The sequence below is a fragment of the Brienomyrus brachyistius genome, unplaced genomic scaffold (genome assembly GCF_023856365.1).
Source record: "Brienomyrus brachyistius isolate T26 unplaced genomic scaffold, BBRACH_0.4 scaffold409, whole genome shotgun sequence".
NCBI lineage: Eukaryota > Metazoa > Chordata > Actinopteri > Osteoglossiformes > Mormyridae > Brienomyrus > Brienomyrus brachyistius.
In genome coordinates this window covers 18,567-29,652 of record NW_026042684.1, presented here as the reverse complement: position 1 = coordinate 29,652, position 11,086 = coordinate 18,567, and the positions used below count along the sequence as shown (strand labels likewise).

Genomic DNA, 11,086 nt, shown 5'->3' with positions numbered 1-11,086 from the left:
CCTTGCACGCCTTGCCCGCACGATCGCCTGCCTGCTTGTACCCGATCGTGACACTGCGCAGCTCTACAACTCATTACCCAGGGCTCTCGCACCCGGCCACAGTGCCCCTCTCAGGCTCCCCGCTGTATGACAGCACTGCCCCATCGGAAGTTCATGAAGCCTCACAGTACGACGCCTCTCCCCACGCGCGCTTAGCCACCACCGGGACTCCCATCACTCCTCCTTCCCTGTAGGGCGGCGCACTTCCATTATTATTACAGTTTCTACTGTCACTCTGTTGCTTTTCCTGGTGCTGGACTTTTGACAGATAAATACATTATTTGTTGCATTCAGTGACAAAAGATTGGTCTGTTTAACACCCTCAGTCTCCACCCTATGAGCCCCTTGTTGGCGGCAGAATCAGGAAGATGTCGGAGAAAGCAGAGGTAAAGTGAATAGTCACCTCGACAATAATGTGGAAACCGCTAATGGTGATCATGCCTGTGTGGGTGAAATGGATCACCACAGTATAAGCGGATGATGATTATAGACGATTTTTCCCTTTTTCTTTATGTCTGTTTACCATCTAATAGGCATTTTTTTTCTTTGGGATGCGTCTAGGTCAGATACGACCAAAATATTTTTCTCATTTCAGAAGTGAAAAAAAATATTGCTCTCAGATTCTGTTCAGTTGTAGTTTTTTAAAATAATGTACCTTGATTTGTGTTTGTTTAAAATGCCATTACCTGTTGCTTACTGGGCCGCTGAAAATGTCTGGCCCAGCTAAATTTCTTGGTTTAAAAATCTGGCCCAACTACTTTCCAGACCTGGACTAGCCCTACTGAATCATACACTAATGTTATTCTGTTATGTGGGCTGTTGTGATAGGGAGATTTGCTGGATGCTGCACGACGGGTGGTGTCCCTGCTGCAGAATGCCCTGTCTGAAGCAGCACCTAGAGACAGTGAGGGTTGTTGTCATCACCTTAATATTGTATATACGCAATCTGTTATTTCTTAACTAATATAATTGTAAGGTATTCTTCTAATATATTGTGCACAGCCAACAAAAAAGAGAAAAATGCAAAACCAAAGGAAGGCTTTCTTTTCTCTTAAAAGTCTTTTTTCTAAACCAACTGAGAGTCAGTTAGAGGGGTGTTCATTATCAGTATTGTTGCTGGCATTTCTGAAAATGTGCCAATTTTAGTCAAGTGGCTACTTTTCAAATGCAGTCCCTGGCCAAGATGAAGAAAGTTCATGAAGACTACATGATAATATTAAGCACTGACATAACAAACAACATTTTTTACATGCAAAATATACAGGAAATATACACTGCAACAGGCTAGGATAGACAAATAACCAAATACACTTGCAAGCCTGACCACTTTAGACCCCAGATTAGAAAATTGGTGAATGAGCATATATTTTTTCCAAGTTTTGTTTTGCTTTCAAGTTCTCACAAATAAAAAAAAAAAAAGATTTTCCCACTATAGCCAGATCCAGTTTCTGTGGGGGGCGGGGGGGGGGGTGACAATTTGTAGTAATAACTATTTCCTGCTGAAAACCACTGGTAAACTATCCACATGTCTCTGAATATCTGTGAGTCCCGAGACCTCCATGACAGATAGATATAAGTTGCTAGTGTTGATCGGCAGGAAATCTTCTCCAAAGCCCCACCACCACCTCACACCAATCCACCCAGGGTTTACTCCAAATAAATTTGCTGGTAATACAAACCGGATCAACTTGTGGTTTGTGTCCACGTGTACTAGAGACAAAGGCCCTGGTACATTCTGCGTACAACACAGCCAAGACTTGACAACCTTTATATGATGCGCATGGAATCAACCCTATGCATGGAGGCTGCAACTCTTCTCCACCGAACCCTGTAGCCCATTGACTGCAGCCTGCATTGACTATCCTGTAGCCTGCATTTGGTAGATCATTCTTGACAGAAGAAACCAAATTGTCAAGTTCCCTAACACAGAGCTCATACTCTTTTATTCTTCTTAAGATTGTTCTTCTTGAAACACCCATCAGTGTGGCTATGCAAGGCACAGGAAGTTGAGTATGGAGCATTTCTTTCAAACATTGTTCTTCAATCAAAATCTTGGGTCGTCTATTGGTGGCAGCGACTTCCTGTGTGACACATGGGGCTGGACGTTCCAGATGTGCCCTCACAAGGTCAAAGAGCTCTTGCAAAGCCAGGGTGATAGCAGGAGGTACTTCAATGTGATTAGACAGGGCCTGCAGAAGATACAGCTCCTGATGACAAAGGAACTCCAGGTAATCCAAATTTAGTGGAGTCGCGCTGAATCCTATTTCTATTTTATGCAGAAGACTTTCGAGAAGGTGGTATCTGAGCTGTTCACAGAACAAATTATAGTTAATGAGGTGTCAAGATCTTGTCTCTGATCCACACACTAGGCCTACCATTCAAAAGTTTTAATTATGAAAATGAAATGTTTTTGTTTTGTGAGGTGCTTGTTCATGTATGATGATGTAGTGGCTGCTCTGTTTGACCGTGGTAAACCTTTTCACAAACAATATAAGTGAAGAAGTATGACATTAGATCTAAGGACCAGAGTATAATAAAGTTAAATAAAATCCATCAAAAACACTTACTCAGTGGAGATTCCAATGTAGTAGGCAGACAACTTTATGGCTTTAATAATGAGTGTATTTAGCAGCTACAAGGACAAAAGATATTATAAACCTCTCCATTTTAATGCTAATTTAATAAACATTAACAGATAGCACTTAAGGTGGTTTCGCCTATAGTCTGCTAACACTAACCCGAGAACTAATATCTGAGGAGCGTTCTTCCCAGGATTTGAATTTATTAAATTGGCTTTGTGATGTTGTATTAAGAAATTTTATTCACAATGCAATTTACCGTACATTGGCCCATTCTTTTATATACGGTAAGACGAAGCGGGAAATTCGAGCGAGCGAGTGCTGTGCAGACGCGAGCGCGTAGAGGGGATGGGTTTTCAGCACTCGAGCACACGCACGCGCGTGGTTCGACTTTTGGCCCTAATTTAACGGCGAGCGAGTGAGTGAGTGCTGTGCAATCGCGAGCGCGTAGAGAGCATGGATTTTCTGTTTTTATGCGCACAACTTTTGGCACTAATTTAACGCCATAGAAATGTGTGTTTAAAAGGGGAGGAGATCGGGTTGCAGCGCTGGTGTGAGCGGTTTCTCCGGGCAGTTCGCTCGAGGCTAACGTGGCTTTGGGAACGTGGTGTACCCGTCACCCATGCCAGGGAAGAAATCAAAACCGAAATGCTAGGAATATGGACTTCATCTTACGTCAAGCGTTTTCCCCTCCATTGACGCCCATAAAGAAAAGGCTTAAAGTCCATATTCCTAGCATTTCGGTTTTGATTTCTTGTCAGGTAAGTCTTTATGGCCAGATACATTCGCGAGAAATTTGGTGATTTGTGGTGACTGTTTTAATACATTAAGTTGCGTTACGCATTTTCACATTAAGCGTTTTAGAATGTCCCGTGGCAGGTATCCCCTTCTATTGCCCTAGGGAGGGTTGTAACCCTCGTCTGTATATTAATAAAGAATAATCCTTCTATTCCTGTCTCATGTATCTGGACCTCCCCAGCAATTTAACGAAATTTGGTGGCAGCGGTTACAAGTGAACCCGTTTAAGTTTAGCGCTCATACTTCCGTCCATATGTTTAAGACCCACCTTGGCTGACTTAGCTGACATGTCCTGATTTCATAATCTTCAAATTTGTAATCTTTTCTCCTTCATCTAACTCCATGTTTTTAACTTCTTGTCATTTTCTTGCCGTTTGACTCATAGAAAATTATCAGACTTAAATGACACGTCAGCCTGTGCAGACAGCGATTTCAATGTTTTAATAAATTGGCCAGCAGGTGGGGGCAGTGCTCAATTTCATTAATGCCATTCAGAAAACTTTCAGGCTTTATGTCTTAATGAACAGCCTAGAAAAGGACAAAGCATTATATTACTGATGCATACAGCAGATCCCCAACTCAGGCTGTGTTGCATATTCTTAACAGTGCTACAGTATGTTCACACAGCCAGTACAAACAAACTTGCAAGATCTAGACCAGGGGTCACCAACCTTTTTAAAACGGAGAGCTACTTCACGGGTACTGAGCCATACGAAGTTTGATATCAGTTTTAAACGCCCTCCTAAACATGTCTAAACTTCATGCATGATAAACATGTTTTAAATGCTTTTTTATATTCAATTTCAAATCTATATAAATGCAAATGTGATAGATTAGAAACAGGACAAAATAAAATTTTAGATGATGTTCGCTGGTGAGTTGTGCTATTTTATAGAACAGGTCCACGGGCAACTCATGTGGTCATTGGGGGCATCCTTGGGGCACCATGTTGGTGACCCCTTATCTAGACCTACCACATCAGGTAGGAAGGTGCCTATTTCTACCAACTATTCAGACCATCAGACCCAAACCATACATTCAGTCATGCACAGGCACTCCACCAGAGGGCTCTACATTCTGTCCTACATCTGCTCACCTGTTAGACCCACACTCAGTCTCCATCCTGATTTCTACCTACTACTCGGACTATCTCACCAAAACCAGTCCTGTGGCCTGTTCTATGAAGCGGGGTTACTGGCTTATTGGGGAAACTTGTCGGATTTCTTGATCGGGACCTTCAACTGCTCTGCCATAGAGAGCATCCTAACATGCTGCCTTACGGTCTGGTATGCGGGCTGCTGGTGGCCTCCTACCGCTCTGCCATAGAGAGCATCCTAACATACGGCCTTACGGTGTGGTATTCGGGCTGCTGGTGGCCTCTATGACTTTTTTTGTAGACAGTCCATCTGTGTGGTGCTGTTTGCACGAATTGTTTTGGGAAATGCACTTACAGTTTTGCAGATGTTAAGGGTGATTCCAGAAATGCATCAAAGCAACTGAGGAACTGCAATGTCACTGTACAGTTACTTATAATGGGCGCCAATGTAATGTGTAGAGTGGCAAATAAACTGATTCACCATTTACTCTCATGTACATCACTTAAAATGCTTGTTTTAAATGCAAATGTGTGAATGTAAATCTAAGCAGTAAAGCTACAATTTACATTCTGTTTGCATGGTGGAAAGAACATTTAATCTGCCTTTTAAGTGTGATTAGAATATCTAATGCCTGTGTGCTTGTAATAAGATGGTCGCTGGTTCAAACCCAGCCACAGCACATCTCTGCGTCCTTGAGCGAGGCCCTTAACCCCCAGCTCACTGGGCATCACTATGGGTGGCTGCCCTTCGCAGACAACTTACTCTGTTTACTCTAAAAAAAAGAGAGCAAGTTGAGAGAGAAGTTAAGACAATTTCTCCACAGGGACCAATAAAGTATCAATTATTATTACTGTATGAGAGACTGTCTAATATCAGATAGATAACAGACTCATACTGTGCTGAGCTTGTCTGAGAGAGATGATTAGCAAATGCTCTCCCACAGTATCTCAGCACTCTGTACAAAGAACTTTATATGCTCAGTATCTGCTCCTGTTTATCTAATTGTTCTCATTTTAACTGGATGTTAAGGAGTAAATTAATAAACGTCATGTAAGTGCACATTAAAATGCTTTTTCACTGTTACTTAAGTTCCCATGTGAACAGCCAATCAGATCAGCCTGATGTGTGTCTCTCTGTTTCCTCTCTGTTTCCTGCCCTTTCATCCCGACCACGACCATGATCTCTCACTTAGCAGCAGAGCAGTTTATTCTAAACAGTGGAAGCACAAAAATGTTCAGACTCTTTGGTCTTCTCATTTTCATTAGTAAGGCCCTATAATATAAATTATTTTGGGATTTTAATATTTTCATTTATCTGTATGATGTGATCAGTGGAATTTGGCCATTTAATCTGCATCATAGTTAATAGTTATTTAGATTACTATTATATGTCTTATTTGATTATGATTTTTTTTGTTTTTCTGTTTTTGCAGACACTGCACTGACTACAGATGTTGTTCAGCCCAGTCACCTGATGAGGGTTCAGCTTGGAGACAGTGTGACCCTGACATGCTTCTGTCAAGGAGAAACAACTTTTGTTACTTTGTTTAAGCAAGCTGTTGGTCGGAAGCCCCAGCCCATGGCGAAAGCACTTCTCTACGTACCTGGTGAATTTTACAAGGAATATAAAAGCATAAAACGTTACTCCTTACTGAATGCAGAGGGGAGTTTTAACCTCACTATTTCTAACGTGGAGCCGTCAGATTCTGCAGTGTATTATTGTGCTGCTGTGTTTCTTCATGAGGTCACCTTCGGGAATGGAACCTTTGTCATAATCACAGGTAAATGAGATTCCAACTATTTTCATATTTGCTTTATTATAATGTCAGTAAGATTATTCCCTGCAAAATAATTTTGACAGTTTAGTTGTTTGTCAATATAAAATTAGCAAAGATACCTTATTGTCTGCTTTGTTCCATAAATGTTTTTCTAAACATCAAACAAAAATCATTCATTATTATTATTATTATTATTATTATTATACAATTTGTTGCATTTTGCTTGCTGTCAGCCAAAAGCCTAACCTTCTCTTTATACAGATGTTAATGTTACACATTGCAGCCTCTTTAAAACAAATAACATAAAAAAATGTTTGAGTTGTTATATACAGTATAGGACTGTGCAAAAATCTTAAGCAACAAAAGAAAATTATTTTTGACGTTATTTATCTGAGCAGTCAGTGTGTATTCACTCTGAAAAAAAAAATGCATGATTTAACATATGAACTAGGGATGTGCACCATTCAGAACTGATTTGAGAATGAAATTCTCAAATACGTATCCTAAAATTCAGGATTTTGAATACATATATGAACTTGAATTTCAGTTCATTTTGTTAATCTGAATTACATTTGAATTGTGGTTGAAAACAGGTTGTGGCATTGAAATTTATATTTGAATTTAAAGAAGAAGAACGAAAAAGGGTTTGGATTCAAATTCAAGTTCATATACGTACTGTAGGTGTAGCTTTTAACTAAAATATGAACTTTAATTTAAATATGAATTATACATAAACACATTAACATTGTTATACATCATTGTTATAAAAATGTCGTTTTGTAAAGAATGAAATAATGCAACATTTGAAGTGTCACCTAAAATAATAATTATACTGTCATTTTGTGCACCATGGTGGATCTGCTCATAGGAAGAGCTGAGTGTCTCTCCTTAAAAGTCAGTGTTGGCTGCAGTGACGGCAGTTTCTAACCTAAGAAACGTCCCAAACACTTTTCCTGCATCAAAAGTCAAACTAGTCCCTATTCCTGCCATGAAAGGTTCACATAATGTCACCGATACCTGAACCAACCATGTTTATCAGAGGATGCCAACCCTTTGGCTGCAGCTTTCTCTGCACACGCTGAGAGAGTCTTCAGTGTAGCAGGAAAAGATTTCAGGCCAGAAGATTGCAAATTAAATCATGAAACCTTTGAAGATATTATGCTGAATAAATGTAATAATAATGAAAAATTAGCAATGTGTATTGGAATAAAGCATAATTGTATTTGCCATGACGTTTTGCTTTTCGCTGTAGTGCTATGGTTGAACGGAAAAACTTACTTTTGTGTGCATAAGAAAATAAATAGGAGGAACTACGAAACCAAGTAATTCCTTTTACTATGTATACTTTTTCTTTAATGTTAAAAGATAGACAAACTAGTAATGGGCAAACAGCTCTTCGGCTCTTGAATTAAATTATGCAGGTACTACAGCAAAATGCTCAAAAATACCAAAACACATCAAGAGCTAAATATGCAAAAACAATAAATACCTTCCTGTGGAAAAGGGGCAACATAAACCAAATGTAAAGTCACGAAAATCATGAAAATATAAAGTACACTTTACACACTTCATTTCTTTGAATTGAAATTAATTATATTCATCTACCTTCATACATTAATACAAGACATTATATGATTATAATGTTTGTTATTATCATATAATTTTTATTTAGGTATTATGTAGGTGCAGTTAATGTATAGTGTTACCTGATATATACTAATAAGCAGTAATACAATAAAAAGAGAGAAGAATGTCAGCTGTTCTCCAAGAAGTTACTGATTTCTTGGATGGCTAGAAGAACATCGATTCAGTTCCCAAAAATCTGTAAGAACAATTTTTGAGGATCTGTATTTTCCATTGTTATTCTCAAAGGGCTGTCATCATGACTATTTTGCTTTTCAGGTAAAGACTCCAACAGCAGGACTGTGGTACAGCAGCCTGTGTCTGACACATTGCAGCCAGGAGACTCTGTGAGCCTGCAGTGTACGATAGAGACTGGGAGCTGTGCAGGAGAACACAGTGTTTACTGGTTCAGACATGGATCAGGAGAATCCCTTCCTGGAGTCATTTACAGCCATGGAAACAGCAGTGATGAGTGTGAGAAGAGCCCTGAGGCTGGATCTCCTACACGGAGCTGCGTCTACAGCCTCCCCAAGGGGAACCTCAGCCTCTCCGATGCTGGGACTTACTACTGCGCTGTGGCCATGTGTGGGGAGATGCTGTTTGGGAACGGCACATAGCTGGATATAGATGGTAACACCCAGTGTGGGGAGATGCTGTTTGGGAACGGCACACAGCTGGATATAGATGGTAGCACCCAGTGTGGAGAGTATATCTGCTTCAAAGTTTTATTTAGCTTATTCTGCTATTAAGACATTTATTTCTTTTTTTAATGTAATGAATTTTCTAATTTAAGTGCTTAAATTAAATTACACAGATGTTAATTTAATAATTATCCATCCATCCATCCATTTTCCAAACCGCTTATCCTATTGGGTCGCGGGGGGTCCGGAGCCTAATTTAATAATTATTTCAAATATTAATATCCATCCATCCATCCATTTTCCAAACCGCTTATCCTATTGGGTCGCGGGGGGTCCGGAGCCTAATTTAATAATTATTTCAAATATTAATATAAATTGTTAAAATGCAAAATACTAGAAGTTCATGTTAAAAATGGACTATTTACAAAACAACTGCTGTAATGTGTTATCGATTTGATCTTTAACTAATGTAATGTAAGCAAATGGGAAATGTGTCTCTATATCATTATGCTGAAATCTATCTCTTTGTTACAGGCTTTCAGAAGCTGCTGGATCCTCTTCACTCTGGCTTGCTGATAGTTTTATCTTGCAGCATTATTCTGAACGTTGCTCTCATTTGTATAAGATGTAAACTGACCTGTACACACTGTGCAGGTACGCTGCCCGGCTTTATGCACTCAGAAGGACAAAATGTAGATTTTAACAAATTATAGAAATATAAAATTGTTTTATGATAGATAACATTTTCATATTAAAACCACTCTTGCAGGTAATACAGTTTTAAAATCCATTATTAAATCTCACCTTATTTATATAAACCTTTTTGTACTGTAAGATTTACATTTTTGTATTATATCTTTCATATTTTGCAAAATCTATTGAAATATACATGTTGCAATAAGTTGCATATCAATAACTTTTATTACCAAGATCTCCTTTATAGCAATTTTATTATATATGATATATGAGAACAAATGACACGTATCCAAACATGCACACTTAAATTGACAGAAGTCATTTTTACTTTCATTTTTGAGACAAAAAGGATGTTGATTGCTTGAAAATTCGGAATGTTATCTGACCACGGTATGATACCGTGCGAAATTAAATAATATATTGATGTGTTATATATTTTAAACAGATGAAAAGAACAGTGATATATCAAAAGTGGAATGGTCACGCAAGCAAGTATGTAATAAATATTTCAAATTACAAATCGTCAGTAAAACAAATGAACCTCAGACTGATTTCCATCCTGGGATCAGCATTTTAAGTGCTATTTGTGAAAATAGGTAATAGCAAACCGATTTGATCCATCCAATTCTGCCATCTTTGTCTCCACAGTGCCATGACGAGGACACACTGAATTACGCTGCCCTGAACCTTAAGAAGCCAAAACCCAGGAGACAGAAGAAAGACGGGAATAATGACACTCTGTATTCTGACCTCCGCTACAGAGATTATGAATAAAGATGCTTCTCATTCATGTCAGTCACACAGAGTGTTCAGGGTGTAGCTTTAATAATGTTCAGAGGAGGGCAGGGGAGCCAGTGCTTCTGAGACTGAATCACGGGATTTTACGGAGCACCGGTGCTGAGTTTGGTGTCAGTGTGTTTGGGGCGCATTTTTACTGGAAGTGCAAATGTTCAAGCCAGACTGGGGGCTGAGGGAGGGGGAGAGGGGAGCCACAGAGATTATTTCTTCATGGCATGGGGGGGAATAAGCGGCTTTAATGTTGTGGAAAGGCTGAGTTGCTGCAATCAGTTCTTTGATGTCACACATGCTTACTTGTCTCCCTTGTGTACCATGCTGAATGGTTTGGGGCAAACGCACAGGGACTGATCGATTATATTAAACAGATGAAAGAAACTGAATGAAAATTTCAAGTGTTCTTAAATTACGTTTTTCATTTAATTGTGTGTTCTGGATGTATTTTTGAGTATATACATGTACCTGTATATGTACCTGTATATATACCTGTGTCGTTAATAACGATGTGGATAATTAAGAAAGAGGAGTTTTGTTTCTTGCTCCCTGTCTTGTTACTTGGCTCACAAACATACACACACATAGACACACACACAAACATACACAGACACACAAACACACACACACATAGACACACACACACACAAACACACATGCACACATGCACACACACACACTGCTACGGCTCTGTAAGAACACTACCATGCTCTTTTGTGTGAGTGGGGTGGGGGGTGTTAAATAAGATGAAAATGACAATGGCTGTACTTTTGTTATGTCAGTTGTGTTTCTATAGTCATTGTATCATATTCCACAAGCTTTTTATTCTACAAGATGTACAAGCCAGTCAGTGTATTCAGTGGGGTGTTCAGGAGTCATTAGGTTCTGAAAAATGTCTTGCATTTAAAACATAATGTACTTTTGAATACTTAAGTATTTTTAGATGCAAATACTCCAGTACTTTAACTGAAGTAAAAAATTAACTGAAAAACTTTGAGTATTATTTGACGAGGAGTATCTATACTTAACTCAAGTAGTGAAGTTGTG

At 39.0% G+C, this 11,086-nt stretch overlaps 1 long non-coding RNA gene across 1 annotated transcript; it reads left to right on the top strand.

The window, feature by feature from the left end:
- Positions 1 to 9,048: 9,048 nt before the first annotated feature.
- On the top strand, positions 9,049 to 10,208 carry LOC125729017 (uncharacterized). The gene is made up of 3 exons (XR_007389554.1): positions 9,049 to 9,208; positions 9,696 to 9,742; positions 9,899 to 10,208. It is a non-coding gene; the product is annotated as an uncharacterized LOC125729017 (long non-coding RNA).
- Positions 10,209 to 11,086: the final 878 nt, after the last annotated feature.